Source organism: Mesoplodon mirus (assembly GCF_964341445.2).
Source record: "Mesoplodon mirus genome assembly, chromosome: 17".
In the NCBI taxonomy this organism is placed as follows: domain Eukaryota; kingdom Metazoa; phylum Chordata; class Mammalia; order Artiodactyla; family Ziphiidae; genus Mesoplodon; species Mesoplodon mirus.
The window spans coordinates 9,858,533-9,881,961 of record NC_138993.1 but is presented as its reverse complement, the minus strand read 5'-3'; the positions used below and the strand labels follow the sequence as shown (position 1 = coordinate 9,881,961).

Genomic DNA, 23,429 nt, shown 5'->3' with positions numbered 1-23,429 from the left:
TTGTATTATTCCAAATGCTTTGTGCACACTAAAATCATTCAATCCTAATACCCTAATTGGTATTTTACTTTCATTTCTGGAGGCCATTCGATTCTAATTTTACAATCTGATTTTTTTTTCAAACTCAATGGTGATATTCTTGATGAAGACAGTGTAATTTTGAGATATTAAGAGAGTTTTTATTTTTTTATACAGGTGCTCTCTGACAAACAAAGCAAAGAGAGAGCAGGTAAGTCTCTTTGATGAAGTCTGTTTTACTATTTATCTATAAAAGTTGTTTGAAGAGCCTTGCCTAGTCACTATAAATTTAAGCATGCCACAAGTCTTGCTGAATAATTGATAGTCACAGTATGATGTTAAATTAGAGTATATTCTACATCTTGAAAACTGGATCAGTTCACTCAGTTTTTCCCTGGTCCTCGTGCAGCCATATTGTCGGTTTAATTCCTGTTTTGTACAGTTGGTTCCATACGGATAGAAATTACTTTGCATAACTAGACCTGTTATGATCATTTCGCTATCTATACAAATATGTTGTATAGATAGTGAAATCATTATGTTGTACACCTGAAACTACTATACTGTTATATGTGAACCATATCTCAAAAAAATTTTAATGAAATTAAAAAAAGAAATTCCTTTGCCTAACCAGACTTTATCTTGAAATATATACTATAAATAAAGTAGTAACAAAAGATTACACCTGTACCAAAACAACTGCTCAGGTGAGTCCTCTTAACAATAAAAAAGGGTAGCAATTTTTATTTGTATAGCTTCTAGATTTGGAAATGTTCTGCGTAAATCAAAATGTTTTACTTTTTTTTTATTTAAATGTTTTACATCTTAATTTATTGAATTTCTTATTTCAATAACTACATAAAATAACAACTAACAACCCCCTGAACCACCACTTCTTACCAACTGTTTAGCAGCTGTTGTTTTATTTGAACAGTTCTTTATTTGAACAGTTATTGTGGACATATTCTGAATCTTCTCATTTGTCCTTACTTCATATGGTCATTTAAATGTTTACACTTGAAAGGAAGCCACTTCAAAAACTTTGTGTGACTCCACTATATACATTCTTTACATGTTGAAGATAATGTGTTTCTGGAAAAGTTCAATGAGAAAATTAAAACTCCTTTTCTCTGAGTTAATATCTTTAAAGGCTTTTTTGAAATAATCTTGTCAAATAATGCCACTAAAAAATAATACTCTAGGGGCTTCCCTGGTGGCGCAGTGGTTGAGAGTCCGCCTGCCGATGCAGGGGACACGGGTTCGTGCCCCGGTCTGGGAAGATCCCACATGCTGCGGAGCGGCTAGGCCCGTGAGCCATGGCCGCTGAGCCTGCGCGTCCGGAGCCTGTGCTCCGCAACGGGAGAGGCCACAACAGGGAGAGGCCCGCGTACCGCAAAAAAAAAAAAAAAAAAAAAAAAAAAAATAATACTCTAATGCTGCCCTTATCTTCGGTAACCATCATTGTTTTCATTTTCGAAGACCTCTTTTTCTTTAATCTGTTGGAGAAAACTTTTAGCCCCTTATTCAGATACCCAAGATCTCAGCTTCAGTTCAAATTAGCATCAGCATTGGGTCTCTGGGATATAGTCATCTGCTGTTCTTCTGTCTCCTGGGGAGATTTTTAAGGAGACTTTCACACTGGACCAACAAGTGTGCAGGGCCCACCAGCTGTACCAGAATCACCAGACCGAGTTTGCTTCTGCTGTTCTGTGAAATGCTTGTAGCATCAAGCATGCACAGTTTTGTCCATATCCATTTTTATATTTGAGACCTTAACAATACATAACCTTCAACCAACTGACACCTAAGTAGGAAATAAGCAAAGCCCACTTTTAAAATTTTACGAATGTGTCCCAGTTGTAAACTATGCCATAAGTAGAACCCTCTGTGTTTCACCTCTCTTGTTGAAATTCCAACCTGAGCTAGAGTTGATCTTGAATTTACGTCAGCAAAGACTGTGCTTCACTACAGAAATCACCAAATGAGGGATTTACACAAAAAAGTAGCATATGAAGGTTTTAACTAGAATGTGATAGATTTATTTTCTTTTTATCATAAGCAAATCAAACTTGTTATAGTTAAAGGATAGTTTCCATCACATAAAAGCTACAGTCAAGAGAGTAAATAAGAAACAACTGCCGTTAACTCCTGGCCAGAACTGACAAGTACTTTTCTAACAAATCTCCAATGAGGAAGTCCGTCTTTGGTGACTCTGATCCGGTGTAAATGCACCAGATTGGATGTGGAGCTTATCTACAAGTATTCAGGTATCACGCAGTGGGGCTTCAGTCTACCAGAGGCTCAATTTTTAGCTTATGCACTCTGCCAGCTAGTGTTTCATCTTGACAGAAAAAAAAAAAAAAAAAAAAAAGAATAGGCAAGCAGGCCAGCAGAAACTAGAAAAGAGTCAAATCAGTTTTCACATAAATTTTATGGAAAGCTCTTTCGGGGTAGGAAATATTGGTGAGGGAAGTCTGAGGACAATTTTTCTTCACATGTAAATCAGAGGAGAATTTTTGAAGCCTAATTCAAATTTCCATGCAAATGTAAAATAGTCCATAAGTTTGGGTTTTTCAATAACAGCTGTCCTCTTTTTTTAAATCTCATCTTTCAGATTAAATTATTTTTACGATTCAAATTTTTAATGGTCATTCCTTCCTGCTGTTTGTAAAATGTGAAGTCAGATCCCCTCATTTTTGGCTTCCCATCATTGCTTCTTGATTGGAGTGTCCAAGAGCTTCTCTCTGTATGTTTTACCAAAGATGTAATATAGAGGTCAGACAGAAGAGGCTATTCAATATAGAGAGACATAAGATGTAACATGACATAGAAAAAGGACATACTGTGACCCAGCCTCACTGTTTGCCCTTGTAAGGTGATTCCTAATGATTCTTGTGTGGCCTGATCCACATTTTCCTCTGGTCTCAGTCACTGGAGAGAGATGAATGGGGAACCCAAAGTAATAGTGATCTCAAGCAGAAAAGCTTAGGCACGAGGAGGCGGTCTAAAGGCCAGCCGATGTGGTTACCTTCACTAATAGTTTAAGAGAGGGTGTCACTAAATAACTACACTCTTTTTTAAGGGGTATAAACTGTCCAATAGGACCAAAATATTTCAGCCTAGTTGTGGAAGGAATATTTGCTATGGTAACAGTGGAGTAAATTCTGAGTTTATGCCTATCACACTGTGACCTTTGTGAGGCAAAAAGTCAAAATGGAAATAAATGGTACATATTATGGTATGACTTCCTAATGGAATGAAAAATTAATTCATTTTTGAAAAATGAATATAAATGTTTAAAAACTAACCCATGTAGCTGTAGTTGACTTAATCTGTCCTTAAATTCAGTTTCTCATGGTACGTATTTTTCCTTTCTTCAATTTGTAAATAGGAGACCAAAGCCAAATTCCAGTGTTGCTCACTATCAAGAATATTTGAATCTTGTACTGATAAACTGTTCTTCACATACAATATACATTTTGCTTCCAGAGTGTAAAAAAAAAATTTCTCTTCCATTTAGAAAATGATTTGAAAACCTAGGGAAAATAAGGTCACATCTGAAGAAATTGCTTATATTATTTTTTTCCCAGTAATTTCATTAGGGCAACATGGACAGCTCCTCCAAGCACAGTTTCAAAACAAGTTTCTTGACCATAACTATCCCTCCTTCCTGAAAGTACTGTAATTACTTTCTGCCCCCTCAGCTTCATTGTGTTATAGAGTTTTGTTAGGCCCATTATCAAGAATATGAAGGCTCTGTCACAAAAAGAATTTCCCAAGTGTTAGAGATGCAGGGCACACAGGGGGTCAAAAGTGCAGCCAAATCCAATGATTATGAACAGAAGCATATGCTATGGAATATACACATTCTTCCATTTCATTAGAATTTACTTGTAGTGACAAATGCCCAAGATCGAGAAATTCTCAGTGCCCCTCACCAACCCCAACTGGAAATTATGACTTCATTTTAACTCATAGAGTGTTGAACATCTACTATGTCCCTGGCACTGTGCAAGGTCTTAGCAACACAAAGATAAATGAGATAAAATTATCCCTCCTTCAAGAAAGTTATCCAGCTTAAATCCCCTCTCTTCAGATTTCTTTAGTGAAAACAGAGCTTTTCAGTAAATGTGACTAGTGAAATTTACAATAATTTAATGTTTTAAAATTGTGATTTCCTATAGCTACATAAAGAGAAGCAATTACCATTCATGGCAATATGCCCACATGAAGCAAAAGGAAAGCATCAGCGTGTTCCGAGAGGAAACTTGGTTTTATTTTATATTAATTTGTATGAATCTCTATCGTTGAAATGCAAATGCAGCATAAAGCTTAAGAGCTATGTAAATCTAGTTCACATTCTTTAGCTCCATATTTGAGTTGTACCAGTTTATTCTGGATACTTACTTATAGCCCTTGTAAGCTGCCAATTTAAATACAGATGGAAAGGAGAGTGGCTTTTATCCACCATTCCTACCTCTTGCACCTCGCATGCAAAGTCTTCTCCAGGGCAGTGCTTCCCAAATATCTATCAAAAAGTCCCAAATAACAGGAAGTCAGGGAAATTGCCAACCAGCAAACATGAAATTTGTTTTACCTGAAGGATTCAGATGACTTTTGCATTGCTATTTCCTCCACTTTAAATGCTTGTCCCTGACTCTTAGCATGGTTGTCTCCTCATCATCCAGCTTAAATCTGCCTGCCTTTTAAAAAAATTTTATTTATTTATTTATTTATTTTTGGCTGTGTTGGGTCCTCGTTGCTGCGCGCAGGCTTTCTCTAGTTGCAATGAGTGGGGGCTACTCTTTGTTGCGGTGCATGGGCTTCTCATTGTGGCGGCTTCACTTGTTGGAGCACGGGCTTGGTTGCTCCACTGCATGTGGGATCTTCCCAGCCCAGGGCCCGAACCCGTGTCCCCTGCATCAGCAGGCGGATTCTTAACCACTGTGCCACCAGGGAAGCCCCCTAAATCCACCTGCTTTTAAAACTCTTCTCTGCCCCCTCTATCTGAAGAGGTTGCCTCCTCCCTCCACTAATTTCTAGCTCTGCAACTTTTTGTTTCCTTCACAGCACTTGTCAGAATTTAATTTTTTCCTTCCTCCCTCCCTCCCTTCCTTTTTCCTTCCTTCCTCACTTCCTACCTACCTTCCTTCCTTTCCGTTAGATTAGATTGCCCATGTCTTATTTATTGTTTTATCCCCTGTGCCCAGCAGACTGCTGCTACATAACAGGCGCTCAAAAACATTTGATGACTAGAAGAATTCCTGAATAACTGTTTTGTATTAATATAATTATGTGCCATCTAGAAAAAATATATATGCAGTAGGAAGACCACTGTGTTTATGCAGTGGCTTTGTGACATTCTTGGCACATTGCTGAGTATCCAGTTTGAAGAGGATAAGTCTGGGATATTAGAGGAAGATAGAGGATCAGTGTTTATTGAGTGCCTACTGTGTGCTAGATTATGATGATTCTTTATGAATACTCACTCATTCAATCGTCAAGAAACCCTGTAATGTAAGAGGTATTGTCCTCACTTTTTACATATAAAAAATAAGGGTCAGTAAGATTAAATTGCTCAATGAGTGTCTAAGTTGGAATTTAAACCTGGTTCTATTTGATTTTTAAGATCATGTACTTTTCACTAAACAAATACTTCTTGAGGGGTATAGTGGGATTGTGGGGTGGTGGGGAGCCTGGGAGTTGCTAGTTGCTACTACTTGTCCAACCACTGTATTTTATGTATTCATAAATTTATTGAGTTATTGCGTAGGCATTATGATTCATTACGTAATGAACACAAAGAAGGAAAAGACAGTGTCTTCCCTCGAGGAGCTCACAGTTAGTGGGGAAGAGAACAAACAAACAATACATAAAGTGATCAAAATGTAGATATTTTCTATTATATTTATATACCTGCAATTTAGAGTGTAAATATGGCAAGGACACAGGCAGGATCCTTAAAATCAAGGAAAAATTACTTTTGCAAATATTTTAATGAAACTTCATTTAAATGTCCCCTCATAAATAGTAATCATTTATAAAAAATGAGTTCTGGAGACCAAAATTGAAGCCAAGAAAGAGGTTTGATGTTATGGTTGCTGTTGTTGCCTCTATAGTATCTTTGGAGGAAGCCAGACTTGAGCAAACCCTAAATGATAAAAGACAAATCAGTACCTGGTTTCTCCCCTCTGTGGTCTTTTGGGAAATGAGGCAGATTCTACTAGAGGGTGAGAGAACTTGAATAGATGAGATCATGACCAGAAAGCAGAAAAGCAGAAAGCAGATACAACACCTGGTAGCTAATTTGTTGGCAGCAGGGAAAGAGTATTATCTTGTTAAGAGAATCTTTCTTTGATATAATCAATAATTTCTTCAGTCAGAAACATTGAAGATTAATTCGTTCTGTTTTTCAGTACCATTTCTTGCAAATAATAGACCTTAGCTGAAAAACATCCTTTTCACCTTATGTCCTATTTGTTTCATGATCTGAAAGGAAAATATAATAATTTTCTATTCAATAACAACGTGATTTTATCTTTTTATTTGTTATCTTAAAAAAAATAGATCTCTCTACTTTTATGCATAGCATATTGGTTTCTTAAATAATATAAAGTTAATATTGAAAACAAAGTATTATTTCATTTTGAGGTCCTACGATATACCCACATCTTGTAAATAGATTTAAGATTAGTCCATGTTTATATTTATTATTCTTGAAATGCAATCTCTGTAAATAGTGCATTAAGGAAAATACCAGAGTTAAAAGACAGCCATAATTTTTGCTTTTGAAATTGCCTTTTATAAGTATGCTATATTTAAATATATAATCTTGAAACCATCATTCACACACCATTATTTTCACTGCAATTTTATTACAAATAAATATAGTCCCGTGGAAAATTTTCAGTCATATTGGCTGCAGCATTACTACAGATGAGTAACTTTGATGTATATTTACCTCTAGCCACTAATTCAGTCTTTGGAAATACTGGTAGGTCTAAACGTTTTTTTTGTAAGCTCCAGTTGTTTTGTGAAGCGGCCCCTTCCCCTAGGCAGCCCTGAAATTATCCAGTTGAAAATGTGGGACCTTTTATGAGACATTGTCTTAATCCAAAGGGCTGATCATATGCTTAAAAAAAAAAGAATATTCTGCCCCATATAATTTTTTACAGCAATTAATCATTGAATACTATTCAGTTACATTCTGCTAATTTGTATGTATGTCTTTTGTTAACATCCTCCTCTAAGAAAGGAGAAAGTTTCCAAAATCACATTAGACTATGTGCACCATCACCAACAGCTGGCAAGTTATTGGGGTTCCTCTCACTCTGCATCAGAAACTTCCAACCCAGAACCTTCTGACATGGAAACACGGGCACCCCTCTCCTCCTTTGCTGGCCAGCACTTTAATCTCCCCTGTTGTTCACTGAGCACCCTCTGCTCTCTCACTCCTCAGAGACACAAAGACAAGATGTTCCCTGACCTCCCCACCTGGTAAATCCCTCTGCACTTTCAAGAGGCAGACCAGAGGCTAATCCCTCTGTTGAACCTTCCCTTAATCCCCCAAGCAGAGTAAACCAGGCACACGACACATTATGATCCTCCCTGTCATGGCTCCTATAACATTCTATAACTTCGATTGCAAGGTCCTTGAAAGCAGACCACAATTTATTATTTTTTGTATCCTCAGTACATGCACATACTGGGTTCTTGATAAATTTTTGTTGAATGAATGAACGAATGAAATAATTTGCATTTTACATTTGTAACAACCTGTGAGATAAGCAATACAGTAAATCCCCTCCATACGAACGAGTTCCATTATGAGAATGCATTCGTAAGTCCAATTTGTTTGTAAGTCCAACAAAGTTAGCCTGGGTACCCAACTAACACAATCAACTATATACCGCTGCTTTTATGCTTGCTTCCAGACATCCTGGGCTTGAAATAAAGATACTGTACTACTGTACTCTATACAGTACCATACAGTAAAGTACACAAAAGCGCACATGACAATGTACAACAGACACGTGAGCTAACTTACATGATTGCACATGCGAACACACATCTTTGAAAGTTCGCAACTTGAAGGTTCGTATGTAGGGAACTTACTGTGTAGTTATTATCTTGATTTTACAGAAACTGAGGTTAATAGGCATTAAGTGACTTGTTAAAATGTATGCATCTGTTCTACTGACTGAGACAAAACTAACATTGAAACTTCAGTCAAATAATTTTTCTAGCACACTAGGTATTGAGTGTTGTTTGTTGTTTTGCTTTTGTCCTTCAATTTTTTCCCCACGACTTGATTTTAACGTTGGTTATTTGAAAATGCATATGCTCCATAACAGTACTAATAGAAATATAATGCAAGCCCCAAATGCGAGGCAAATATGTCATTTAAAATCTATTAGCCTCATTAAAAAGGTAGAAAGAAACAAATGAAATTAATTTTAACAATATTTCATTTAACCCATATCTCTAAAATATCATTTCAACATAAAATAAAAACTATAAATATTAATAAGATGTTTCACTTTTTTGTAGTAAGTATTTAAGATCTTGGGAGTATTTCACACTTCACATCACATCTCGGTTCAGACTAGTCACATTTTGATAGCACAAATTATAACATCTTTTTATAAGTCACTCTGTGATTTGCTGTTTGATACAGTCTTGTGGGGAGCAACTTTAGTGAATCAATTTAAGTGGTGAGAAAGGGGATATCATCATGGCATAGCTAGGGAAGATCAGTAAGCCACCGGTGTGAGTTATAGTGTCTTTTCCTCCATCATTTTGATTTGAAATACTTGTAGGGATTATTGATTTCCTTAGTGGGTTTATTGAAAGCATTCCTACTTCCCTCTGCAATCCAAAATATTATTTTTATCTTTTACATTTCTTAATGCAAAACTAAAGAACACTGTTCTTTTTAGAGACAGAACATGTGGGCATTAGAGACAGGCTGAAGACTGAGTGTAGGCTCCTGTTACTAGCCTCATCATCAAAGGCAAGTTACTGAAGTAACAGAAGTTACTGAAATAAGCCTCATTTTACTAATCTGCAAACATACATTACAACATACCTATTTGGCATAATTATTATGAGGGTTATATGAGATAACAGATGGAAAGTTCTGAGTATGATGCCTGCATGTGGTCAATATACAGTGGCTATTACTTGCTTACTTACTAGCTCTATGCAAAGTTCTCATAATCACCTCCAACTACAACTTATATTTACTGAGTAGCCAAGTGATGCATGGTAAAGCATTTTAATGGTGGATACGAAGCCATAAACCAAGAATAGAAGGAGAAATCAAGATGTTCTACCTTTTAAGATATCAAAGCTCATTTTTTAAAAATAAATTTATCTATCTATTTATTTATTTATGGCTGTGTTGGGTCTTCGTTGCCGTGCGCGGGCTTTCTCTAGTTGCAGTGAGTGGGGCAACTCTTTGTTGTGGTGCGCGGGCTTCTCATTGTGGTGGCTTCTCTTGTTGTGGAGCACGGGCTCTAGGCGCTGCAGGCTTCAGTAGTTGTGGTACGCGGGCTTCAGTAGTTGTGTCTCACGAGCTCTAGGGCACAGGCTCAGTAGTTGTGGCGCACCGGCTTGGTTGCTCCACGGCATGTGGGATCTTCCTGGCCCAGGGCTCAAACATGTGTCCCCTGCCTTGGCAGGTGGATTCTTAACCACTTCGCCACCAGGGAAGCCCAAAGCTCATCCTTTATATGTTATCTTGGATAAGTCACATTCTGCTTCCTTAGATATAAAAGGTAAAAAAAATGTTTTGCTTCAATAATAGAAGTACCACTGCCACTTAATATAACAATTATTTCATAATAAGTTTTATAACAAATAAGTACACTCTACCACTCTGAATGGAAATTTATGGATAAAAGATACACATAATTTTGAAAAGCAATATAATGAATGACGTATAATAATTAAGTAAAAAGGAAAGTAATTTACAATTAAATGATTGTGTATTTAATATATAATGAAATAAAAGGAAAGTAATTTACAATTAAATGATTGTGTATTTAATGTATAATGTTCAGCTTGATTATATTAGAAGATATCATGAAGTAGTCTGATGCTTATAATGAGTAGTTCTGGATTTAAAAGAGGTAAGAATATGAGAAGCCACTTGGTAGAAGTGTTACAGGAAAATGAAGGAGTACAGGTAAGGATAGAATTAGAATAAAACCAGGGTCGAGATGAGTAATAACAGACAGACCTATGTGTATGATACAAGGCAAGAGAAAATAACCTTAATTAAAGTAAAGATTAGATGCTAAGACAAATTGTCAACTCTTATACAGAGAAAATGAGAAAGTTTGATTTCTTGCAAATGAGCTGAGCTTTGTTCATGTATGGTGTCACAATAATTAATTCCCTGTGTTATAACATGGGACAGAGAACAAAAAACCTATCTCCTTTCTTGAAATTCCACCTCATGGCAATGCATGCAGTCAGACTCGTATTTAAAAAGACACTAGAGATCATTTCTTTCCATGGGCAACAGAAAATGAGGATGGATTAGAAAAAGCTTTACTACAAGGAGCTATAGAGAAATTGTATAATCAATGCATGGGAACAGTATTGAAAAACCTAGGTAATTAAAAAATAAATGCTGTAATCATAGATGGTCATATTTAACATTTTAAAATAAGTCTAAATAATACTAAATGTTAGCCTTCCCACAATTTACATGGTAGTTTCATTGCTGGAAAATTCAGTGTGTATTAAAACCATGTAAAAACTACTTTCTGTTTGTCTCTAAAATGGAATTAAGTTCTAGTCACAGAGAAGCTCAGATAATAATTTATGTGGAAGGAGGTCTGGAAATCATGCAGAATGCAGGGCAATTCTTCCCTGGGCATGCCTGTCCCGTGGCTTTCAGGATAGTCACTAAATTCTAGTAGAAGTTCCTAGTTATTACAGTAAACAAAAATGCACTCCCTCATTTTTTTCCCCAAAAGCACCCTTCTAGGACGTTTAAGATCTCCACTGAGGCTTAGAGAGAAAGCACACCCTTGCATTTGAAACTTTCCACACACAGGCACTAATCTAGCAGCATGACTTGAGGTTGGGATACCTAAAATGCGACTGAGTGTGCATCTGCAACTTGTTTCTTCAACTGCCTGGTGCCAACCGTGGCATGCCAGTTCTAACAGCCCCTAAGCACTTCAGATGCTTGCTGGACACTCTGCTTGTTGATGGCCTTGAAAGAATCTCTTTCCAAGTAGGAGGCATATGCAAAACTTCACGCTGCTAGTCAAAAACAAAACACCACTGAATAAATGAGTATACAATACAAATCTGTTGTTCCATTTGAATAATTACATATATGGTGGTTTTCCTTTTCACTGAGCTCTTGTACAAAGTGAGACTACAATTTTTGTTCATCTTTTGAGAATTTCAATGAGTTTTAAAACTTCTATTACCTATTCTTAGCTCCAAAAAAACTCCCATCAAAATCCATCTGTCATTTGATAACAATCAGCAGCTCAAATTAACAAACTCTCAGCCTTGGATAGGAGTTTAATTCATCTATAAAAGTCATCTTTCAGTTGTGGAAGCAAACCAATTTCTCTTCTGGAAAAATTCACTAAAGGCAAGCTTCTCAGACTATGCCTATTTTGAGTAACATTGTAAGGTTTCTGAAAGGCACACTTGAGTTATATAATAACATACAAAATGAATTTAGCTTTTTACATGTAAAATACATCCACATCCCTACTGCTTATGGCCTTTTTTTTATAGGCAATTCCTATTCCCTATAGGCATGTTCCTGATCACCCATAGGATGAAATCTAGAAAACTTGTCTGGCTGTCAGAGTTCCTAAACAGTCTGACTGCCACTTACTCCCACCCCTCTCCCATGTTGTCAGACAGACTCCAGCTCAATCCCTCTTGCAACTGTGTCTGTATTTGCCTCCTCACAGACATCACTCAGGCCAGACACAGGAGCTTCTGGGTCGGCCATTGAACCCCTACTTGGTCATGTAATCACTTCACTTTGAGTCAATTTTTTCATAAGTACAAAGTAGGGGGCATTAAATAAAGTTAATGTATGTAGAATGCTTAGTACACAGTAGCTCCTCCAGAATTGTGAGTTCCTCTCTCCTCCCTTTTAAGGTCTTCATCTCTAAATCTATAAAAACACTGTCTTTGAGACCAGCCCAAATTCCACCTCTGTGAAAAGTTCCCTTGAGACCTCAGCTGGAAGTACTCACTCATTTACAGATGGAGAAACTAGATACAGAAAAATTAAGTAACTATTGATAGCTCAGGGCTTCATTACTGGTAAGTGGTAAAGATAGATTCCAACCTAGGTAATCTGGTTCTAGAGTGTGTGTTTTTATTTTTATTTTTTAACAGGACATAAATTTTTTAAAAAACAACTTTATTGAGATATAATTTACATGCCATACATTTCACCCATTTAAGTGTACAACTCAAAAAAAAAAAAGTGTACAGCTCAATGGTTTTTACCCTGTATACAGAGTTGTGCAACCATCACCACAGTCAATTTAAGAACATTCTCATTACTCCAGAAAGAAACCCCCCACCCATTAGCCGTCACTTCCCATTTCCCCATTAATCCTACCCTGTAGTCCTTGGCCACTGTTAATCAACTTTCTATCTCTATAGGTTTGCCTGTTCTGGACATTGCATATAAATGGACTCATACAACATGTGGTCTTCTGTGCCTCATTACTCTCTTCCCATAATGCTTTCAAGGCTCTTTCACATTTTGGCATGTATCAGTACTTCATTTTTCTTTATTGCTGAGTAATATTCCATTTTATGGATAAACTTTATTTAGTTTATCAGTTTATGGACATTTGGATTCTTCCCACTTGTTTGCTATTATGATTATATGAATATTATTATAAATATTCATCTACACATTTTTGTGTGAACATATGTTTTATTATTCTTGGGTACATACTTAGAATTGCTGGGTCATATGGTAACTCTGTGTTAAACTTTTTGAGGAACTGCCAAACTGTTTTCCAAAGTGACTGTACTAGTTTAAATTCCTACAAACAATGTGTGAGGGTTCCAATTTCTCCACATCCTCACCAATACTTATTATTATCTGACTTTTATTATAGCCATCCTAGTGGGTATGAAATAGTATCTCACTGTAGTTTTGATTTGCATTTCCCTAATGACTAATGATGTTGAACATCTTTTCACATGCCTATTGGCCATTTGCATATCTTCCTTGAAGAAATGTCTGTTAAATCTTTTAAAATTATTTGTAAGCCCATTTTTAATTGGGTTATTTGTCTTTTCAAAGTGTTGAGTAGTAGGAGTTTTTAAATATATTCTTGTATACAAGCCCTTATCAGATATATGGTTTGCAAATATTTTCTCCTATTCTGTGAGGTGTCTTTTCACTTTCTTGATGATGTTCTTTGAAGTACAAATTTTTTAAACTTTGATGAATTCCAATTCATTTTTTCTTTTGTTGCTTATGTTTGTTATGTTGCTTATGTCTAAGAAAGCTTTGCCTAACCTAACCCAAGTTCATGAAAATTTATTCGTATGTTTTCTTCTAAAAGTCTTGTGGTGTTAGCACTTACATTTAGGCCTGTGATCACTTGGAATTAATTTTTTGTGTGTGGTCCAATGAAGGAGTCTGACTCCAAGCTTTCGCATATGGCTATCCAGTTGTTCCAGCATCACTTGTTGAAAAAACTATTCTTTCCACCACTGAATTGACACCCTTGTTGAAAAAGAGCCTGTGTACTTAATTTCAGTACTGTGCTACATCTGTCATTTCTACTCTCCGTCCATCAGATCCCTTCATCCTCACAGACTACATTTTCTTCCTCAATCATACCATACTCTTCCACACATCCATACTTCCCTACATTCTTCCTGTCTGTCCTGAATGCAACTCCCCATTTTGTCTGCTGTCCTGAAGACCAGCTCAAATGGAATCTATTTTGTCTAGTTTTTGTGGCTTTACCTGCAGCACATTATTTAGTTTTTCAAAATGTTTTACTTTTCATACTGGATCATTATCTAGTTATTGACAGTTCCTCTACTGTTAAAAAAACTATCATTCTCTTTCTCCAAGCACTTAGCACAGTGTCCAGCGTATTATAGACACTATAGATATAAATCTGTTGAAATGAATGAATGAAAACGGCCTTGGCTAGGAATTTTAGGGGCTATAAGAAACCCAGGAAGATCCTAAAGAAGTCAAGTATTCAATAAATACAAAAGGTGATAAAATGAAAGCTGCAACCCACAGTGAAAACATCATTTTCTCATGCTTCTGATAAATTTCCTGCAGACTTATCATTGCTATATCACTGTTATAGCAGTGAAAGTTAGTGAAAATTTTACAGGTTGATAAAAGATTTTGCGAGCTAATGCACTTTTTAAATGTATTTTACAGACTGCACTACTGAAAATATTTTAAAATTAATTGTGTTAATGTCTACCTCTCGCTTAGTTTTTATAGCATATTTTTGAAAGATTAAGAATGTTTTAGTTGCCAATCTACAGCTACTTTCCATGCACATGCTTTTGGACCTTATTTTTAAAGAAGATTGATTTATAAAGGTGTTTATAGAATCAACATTATACACAACCATCTGAAACCATGGTCTCCAGAATGCTGCAGCAAATAACAGTAAATTACAATAAAATGAGAGGAAGAGACTTTTCCAGGGCCAATTCTAACAAAAAAACAAAAGAAAACAAAAAAAACCTAAATAGAACGTTTTATTTCTTCTTGTAAAATTTTTCTTTGATTGATGTTTTTCAAATTAGGAAATAATATATGCTTGTGGAAACTGGTGAAGCAATATAAAGATCTATAAAGTAAAAGTTAATCATCTCCTCTTTCATTCTTACTGCCACTGCTAAGCAATGAATTTTGATAGGTAAATTCTTATTCACAATATCCTCTTTTCTCTTTAAACATTCACATACCTATAAACATGTCTCAGGTATCTATTACTGTGTAACAAATTACCCCAAAAGAAGTGAGGTGGGATTATTACCAGCCATCTTTGCAGTCCACCGCAACATTCATACCTAGAGGTTGGCTGCTTTGTTTGTTTGTGGTTTGGTCTAGATGAAAGAGAAGCATACTAACATATTACTATAAAAGTATTCTTCTTAATAGTATATTATAGACATACTCAATATCATAAAGATCTAATTCCAGCTACCTTCCTCTAGTTTCTTTACGCATATGACCCACACATACATGTATGATTTTAGTGAACTTTTCTCTCCTCTTGCTTTTTTATTGCATTTTAATAATCCCTTTCTCCCTACCTCTGCCCATTGTACCTTGTGGGCCTCACCTACATAAGATAACCCATCCTGAGAACTGATGTGTTTCTTTCCAGACTTTTTTTACTTAATGGTTTGTGTCATTGTGGTTTGTGTTTAACAAAAAATGAGGTAAAACTATCTTTTTTGCACCTTTTTCCCCCTTATTCAAAAAGTTGTCCCTGAAATGCCAACCAAGTCAACGGATAGAGGTCTCCTCCTTTCCTCCCTCCCTCCCTCTTTTCCTTCTCCCTCCCTTCCTTCCTTCCTTCCTACCTTCTCTCTCTTTCCCTTTTTTTCCTTAAAAATTTTTAATTAAAGTTTTTATTTTGCTGCTTAGTGGGTGTAGAAGTCCAGATTTCTCACTTAGCCTTCATTGACACCTGGGGGGAGGTGAGGAGGGTTGGCTCCTTGTTACTGTGGAGTAGGATAGAAGTTCTGGCTCCCCACTATGCCTCTACTGATACCTTCCAGGCTGGGAGGGTTAAGAGTGCTTTTTGTTACAGCTCCCATGTGCCCTCCTTTGACACCATAGGGGGTTGGTATCCTCCTTACCACTGAGCAATGGTGCAAGTCCCTACTTTCCTCTGGGCCTCTTCCAACACCACCCAGTGGAAAGAGAAAGAGGTACCTCATTACCGCCGGGTGATGATGAAAGTTTAAGCTCCCTTCTCTGCCTCCTCTAACACCACCCTTGGCAGGGGTGTTGAGTACCTTGTTAAAGCCTGGGGAGGGTCGAAGTCTAGGCTCCCTGCTTAACCTTTGCTGATTTGGGTGAGGGAAGGAGTCACAGTTTTGTTTTTTTCCTGTGGTGTTTGGCTGCAGTAGAGTTATTATTTTCTAAAGCTTCCTGTCTTGCTAGGCTGCCCCTTTCATGCTTCTTTGACTAGAGAGAGTAGGCTTTTGTTAGAGTTTTTCTGTCCGAACCCATAGGTGTTTCCAGGTTACCAGCTTCTCCAGCAAGCAATCTGGGAATAGGTAAGGTGAAAAGAAAACTCAGGGAACTCATCACCTTCAGGTCCTGAGGTCCCTAGCTGGTCTGCCTTCTTCCCTCTACCTTTCAGAGACCTCTTAGATTTATTTTGTGTATAATGTCCAGAGTTTATAGTGGCACTTAGCAAGAAGAATTGGGAAATGTATGTGTATGCCCTCTTCCAGGAAGCAGTTGTATTTATTTATTTTTTACATTCTGCACACTATTCCTTATTGTGAATGTGCCATAAATTATCCAGCTATTTCCCTGCTGATGAGTAGTAACACTAAGAAAATACTGTAATATTTATATTGGTACCCATATCCTGACATAGTACGCTTATTTCTAAGGTATAGATTCCAAGGAGTGGTATTTTGGGATCAAAGTTCATGTGTATTTTAAATTATAATAGCTATTGTCATATTACTTTATCAGTTCACATTTCCACATTTCCAAATCTCTACCAGTGGTAGTTATTGTTGACCTTATTATATTGTCTAGAAGAATAAGGTAATATCTCACTTTTAAAATCTTGTTCTTAGTCCATATTTTCATGTATTTATTGACTATTTGTAATCAGCTTTCTGTTATTTGGCCCTTCATATCCATTACCCTTCTTTTCATTGGGTTATTAGTCTTTTTTACCCATCAGTTTATAAGAACTCTTTGAAGTTATAGACCCTTTGTATGCTATCTGCCTTATCAATCATTTTTCCAAAGGTATCAATTGTTTATTGACCTTGCTTGTGGTAACTTCTTCCATACAAATTTTTAATTTTTATATTATCAGAAATGTTTATAATTTCTTCTTTCAGTCCTATTATTATTATTATAATCAACGGCCTGGTATGTCTACTTTGCAAAGTTTTTCTCTGAGTATCTATTCTTTATTATCTAGTAAACACTTGCTCTGAGGAGAGCTTGGTCTAGTTCAGTTAAATCTATCATCTTCAGTCAGTTTATTTTATTGAAAGTAAAATCTTTCTCTCTTACACGCAAATAAAACCTACAGTTCTCACAGTATTTGGGGGGAAAATAGCTAGTTTTATCTCCCCTCCCCCAATATTTTTACAAATTTATTTTATATTCCTGTCTTATTTCATTTTCTGATAGCAGAAAGCCCTGACTGTATACTGATTTGACTGATACGGTTTAAATGTGTTTCACTTTTTAGAATAAATCTCCTGTTAAGTTTCAATAAATATTCTCCATCAAATTTTAATCTTTTTATTATTATTATTTTACTTAGCATTTTTAAAATTTTATTTATTTAATTTATTTTAGTTTTGACTGCATTGGGTCTTTGTTGCTGCACGCGGGCTTTCTCTAGTTGGGGCGAGCGGGGGCTACTCTTCATTGTGGTGCATGGGCTTCTCATTGCGGTGGCTTCTCTTGTTGCGGAGCTCGGGCTCTAGGCATGCTGGCTTCAGTAGTTGTGGCATGCGGGCTCAGTAGTTGTGGCTTGTGGGCTCTAGAGCGCAGGCTCAGTAGTTGTGGCGCATGAGCTTAGTTGCTCTGTGGCATGTGGGATCTTCCCGGACCAGGGCTCGAACCTGTATCCCCTGCACTGGGAGGCAGATTCTTAACCTCTGCACCACCAGGGAAACCCAGCTTAACATTTTTATTTAATAGTTGCATAGTCTTATTTTATCAAATGACCTTTTCATTTAATATGTTAATTTCTTTTTTAAATCTTTAAATTGTTGGTTTTATCTTTTTTTTTTTTTTTTTTTTTTGCGGTACGTGGGCCTCTCACCGCTGTGGCCTCTCCCACTGCGGAGCACAGGCTCCGGACGCCCAGGCCCAGCTGCTCCGTGGCATGTGGGATCCTCCCAGACCGGGACAAGAACCCGTGTCCCCTGCATCGGCAGGCAGACTCCCAACCACTGCGCCACCAGGGAAGCCCAGTATTTTATTTTTAACATCTTTATTGGAGTGTAATTGCTTTACAATGGTGTGTTAGTTTCTGCTTTATAACAAAGTGAATCAGTTATACATATACATATGTTCCCATATCTCTTCCCTCTTGCCTCTCCCTCCCTCCCACTCTCCCTATCCCATCCCTCTAGGTGGTCACAAACCACCGAGCTGATCTCCCCGTGCGATGCGGCTGCTTCCCACTAGCTATCTATTTTACGTTTGGTAGTGTATATATGTCCATGCCACTCTCTCACTATGTCACAGCTTACCCTTCCCCCTCCCCATATCCTCAAGTCCATTCTCTAGTAGGTCTGTGTCTTTATTCCTGTCTTGCCCCTAGGTTCTTCATGACTTTTTTTTTCTTAGATTCCATACATATGTGTTAGCGTACAGTATTTGTTTTTCTCTTTCTGACTTACTTCACTCTGTATGACAGACTCTAGGTCCATCCACCTCACTACAAATAACTCAATTTCGTTTCTTTTTATGGCTGAGTGATATTCCATTGTATATATGTGCCACATCTTCTTTATCCAGTCATCTGTTGATATACACTTAGGTTGCTTCCATGTCCTGGCTATTGTAAATAGAGCTGCAATGGACATTTTGGTACATGACTCTTTTTGAATTATGGTTTTCTCAGGGTATATGCCCAGTAGTGGGATTGCTGAGTTGTATGGTAGTTCTATTTTTAGTTTTTTAAGGAACCTCCATACTGTTCTCCATAGTGGCTGTACCAATTCACATTCCTACCAGCAGTGCAAGAGTGTTCCCTTTCCTCCACACCCTCTCCAGCATTTATTGTTTCTAGATTTTTTGATGATGGCCATTCTGACTGGTGTGAGATGATATCTCATTGTAGTTTTGGTTTGCATTTCTCTAATGATTAATGATGTTGAGCATTCTTTCATCTGTTTGTTGGCAATCTGTATATCTTCTTTGGAGAAATGTCTATTAAGGTCTTCTGCCCATTTTTGGATTGGGTTGTTTGTTTTTTTTGCTATTGAGCTGCATGAGCTGCTTATAAATTTTGGAAATTAAACCTTTGTCAGTTGCTTCATTTGCAAATATTTTCTCCCATTCTGAGGGTTGTCTTTTGGTCTTGTTTATGGTTTCCTTTGTTGTGTAAAAGCTTTGAAGTTTCATTAGGTCCCATTTGGTTATTTTTGTTTTTATTTCCATTTCTCTAGGAGGTGGGTCAAAAAGGATCTTGCTGTGATTTATGTCATAGAGTGTTCTGCCTATGTTTTCCTCTCAGAGTTTGATAGTGTCTGGCCTTACATTTAGGTCCTTAATCCATTTTGAGTTTATTTTTGTTTATAGTGTTGGGGAGTGTTCTAATTTCATACTTTTACATGTACCTGTCCAGTTTTCCCAGCACCACTTATTGAAGAGGCTGTCTTTTCTCCACTGTATATCCTTGCCTCCTTTATCAAAGATAAGGTGACCATATGTGTGTGGGTTTATCTCTGGGCTTTCTATCCTGTTCCATTGATCTATATTTCTGTTTTTGTGCCAGTACCATACTGTCTTGATTACTGTAGCTTTGTAGCATAGTCTGAAGTCAGGGAGCCTGATTCCTCCAGCTCCGTTTGTCGTTCTCAAGATTGCTTTGGCTATTCGAGGTCTTTTGTGTTTCCATACAAATTGTGAAATTTTTTGTTCTAGTTCTGTGAAAATGCCAGTGGTAGTTTGATAGAGATTGCATTAAATCTGTAGATTGCTTTGGGTAGTAGAGTCATTTTCACAATGTTGATTCTTCCAATCCAAGAACATGGTATATCTCTCCATCTATTTGTATCATCTTTAATTTCTTTCATCAGTGTCTTATAATTTTCTACATATAGGTCTTTTGTCTGCTTAGGTAGGTTTATTCCTAGATATTTTATTCTTTTTGTTGCAGTGGTAAATGGGAGTGTTTTCTTAATTTCACTTTCAGATTTTTCATCATTAGTGTATAGGAATGCCAGAGATTTCTGTGCATTAATTTTGTATCCTGCTACTTTACCAAATTCATTGATTAGCTCTAGTAGTTTTCTGGTAGCATCTTTAGGATTCTCTATGTATAGTATCATGTCATCTGCAAACAGTGACAGCTTTACTTCTTCTTTTCCGATTTGGATTCCTTTTATTTCTTTTTCTTCTCTGATTGCTGTGGCTAAAACTTCCAAAACTATGTTGAATAAGAGTGGTGAGAGTGGGCAACCTTGTCTTGTTCCTGATCTTAGTGGAAATGGTTTCAGTTTTTCACCATTGAGGACGATGTTGGCTGTGGGTTTGTCATATATGGCCTTTATTATGTTGAGGAAATTTCCCTCTATGCCTACTTTCTGCAGGGTTTTTATCATAAATGGGTGTTGAATTTTGTCGAAAGCTTTCTCTGCATCTATTGAGATGATCATATGGTTTTTCTCCTTCAATTTGTTAATATAGTGTATCACTTTGATTGATTTGCGTATATTGAAGAATCCTTGCATTCCTGGAATAAACCCCACTTGATCATGGTGTATGATCCTTTTAATGTGCTGTTGGATTCTGTTTGCTAGTATTTTGTTGAGGATTTTTTTATCTATATTCATCAGTGATATTGGCCAGTAGTTTTCTTTCTTTGTGACATCTTTGTCTGGTTTTTGTATCAGGGTGATTGTGGCCTCGTAGGATGAGTTTGGGAGTGCAAAAATAATCCAAAAAAGCCTGTATACTCTTTGACAGATTTACCTGTATAACCATGATCCAGACTTACCAATTTTTAACATTTTAATATTTTTTAAACATTTTGTTCCATTTGCTTTATCATTTATACTCTCTCTAGTTAACTCATCCTTTGTTTTTGCCAAGCTAAGCAAATACATGTATACTTTCTTATTTCTTCTTTTTTTTTGTAGAAAGTTAGCATTGTGGTTTTGCTCTTTTGCATTTTTTTTTATGTCACCTAACAATATATCCTGGAGAGCACTCTTCGTATCAGTTTGGGATTTTTGTTTTGTTTTGTTTTTAATAGCCACATAGCACTCCATTGTGTGTACGGACCACATTTTAACCAACTTATCTCCTATGATTAGGCTATTAGGTACTTTCCAACGTTTTGCAAATACAAATAATGCTGAAAGGCATAATATTACACATGTGTTTTCATATTGCCAGGGTATGTAAAGGTTAAATTTCTTGAAATGGAATTGCTTGGTAGAAAGGCTTTACTTATTTGCATTCACACCAGCGATATATAAAAATGCTATTTCCCACAGCCTCACCAAGTGAATATATTCTCAAGCTTTTACTTTTGCCTCTCTGGTAGGTAAAATTGATCTCTCAGTGTACTTTAAATTTACATTTCTCTTATTATGAATGAAGATGAGCATGTTTTCATATGTATAATGGCTGTTTTGTGTTTTTTATGTCTTTACGAATTGTTGTTCATGTCCTTTGCCCATTTTTCTGTCAATTTTTGGTCTTTTTCTACTCTTGAGTTTTTAAAGTTTCCAATATATTAGGAATATTAGCACTTTATCTATAATACATATTAACAGGATTTTCTCCTGTTTTGTCATTTGTCTTTTCTCCTGGAGTTTTTGCCACATAAAAGTTCATTTCATTTGTGATGCTTTGCTTTGAGTTGAATCTATCAACGTTTTCTTATATTGCATCTGGACTTTGGCTCAAAAGTAGAAAGCTGGTCCCCACACCTAGGTTATAGTGTAATTCACTTATGTTTTCTTCTTGTTCTTATATGCTTTCCTTTTTTGTTTTAACGTAAAGTATTATTGTTTTAATACATTGCTGAATATCTGCTACTTTTAAATTTTATATTTCTTGCACCGATGTTTATAGTTGAGATTAATTACAATTTTCTGTACATTGTGCTATCTTTAATATAAAGTTATCCTGGTTATAAAAATAAATTTGAGTTATTTCTCACATTTTCCATGATCAAAAGTAGTTTGAATACCATTGGAATGATCTGGCTTTATAATTAATGAGAACTTGAGAGATATTTATTCACCTTTTCATTCTCTTTTATAGCAATTGGTCTGTTTAACCTTTTCATTTTGGGTTGTTTGGAATTTTTAATTTTCTTAAGAAATTATCCATTTCCTGAACATTTTCAAATTTGTTGCTGTAGATCTGTGTATAGAGAGCTCTACATGGTAAAGAGGGACAAGATGCACCTTCTCTATTGACTGTCTAATTTTAAAGAGAGAATGTCAGGCTATTGGTTTTTTTAATATTAAATATTATGACTCCAATTTGTATTACAGTACTCCAGTGTTATTTCTATAAGATTCCACCTAATGGATAAAACTGGGGGTAAAATCACAAACTTGTTTTTGCTTCCCAAACTTGTAGGCTTTCTCTGTTCCTCTCTTAGAGATTCAAATATATGACTGAGAGAAAGCCTCAGGAAAATGATTAATTTCATTGATCATCATTATCATTATCATTATTATAATGATTATCATTATCATTATTGATCATCATTATCACATCATTATCATGTAATCACTTATATTCAGAGAATACTAGAGCTGGAGAAAAGATTATAGATAATTAGTCCAACCCTTTCACCCTATAAACAAGGAAGCTGAAACCTTGTCTGGGTGACTTGCTCAGAGTTACCATCACAAATGAGTGGTTAGTGGTAGAGTCAGGGCAAGAAGCCGGGTTCCCAGCCTCTTGTATCCTATTCTAGTGCTCTTGCTTAGTTTCCCCTCCCTGCTTTTAGGGGAACTACTCGCATGTTGGGCTTAATGCAGATTCCTGCAGACTTCTACTTTCAATCAAAGTGAGTCAGCGCACCCAAAAGAGGTGATCCTGCAGGAAAGTGAGTGCACACTTGGAAATTCAGAATTAAGCTTTGGGTGAAGTTATTTCTTCAGGATTCATTAGTAAAGCCCACTCACACAGTAGAAGGCCGCGAGATGTTAAAGATCTGTTGATCCTTGGCCTCCATTATTATCCTCACTGCACCCTCACCCATTGGAGATTTTTCCTAAAGCTCTTCAGAGTCCTCAGATGACCTCCAGGGAGACTCTGTAGTTACAGACAGCATGCAGGTTATTATCAATTGGCTGACAAAATTTTGCTGAGAATCAAATGATTGATGTATCCATCTGTTGCTCTGGTAAAACCTGAGGAGGGTCTGAAGTGAAGCTGGCTGTATAGGTGATGTCCTCAGCAACACAGGACCCATGGAAAGGCCTTAACT

The 23,429-nt window shown here is 36.5% G+C and overlaps 1 protein-coding gene across 1 annotated transcript in view; it reads left to right on the top strand.

The window, feature by feature from the left end:
- The first annotated feature begins 216 nt into the window (after window positions 1–216).
- STARD13 (StAR related lipid transfer domain containing 13) overlaps window positions 217–23,429 on the top strand; it is a 337,847-nt gene continuing 314,634 nt past the window's right edge. Inside the window, exon 1 of the mRNA XM_082602001.1 lies at window positions 217–229. The gene's annotated coding sequence lies outside the window, so the exon portion shown is untranslated. The remainder of the gene's footprint in view (window positions 230–23,429) is intronic.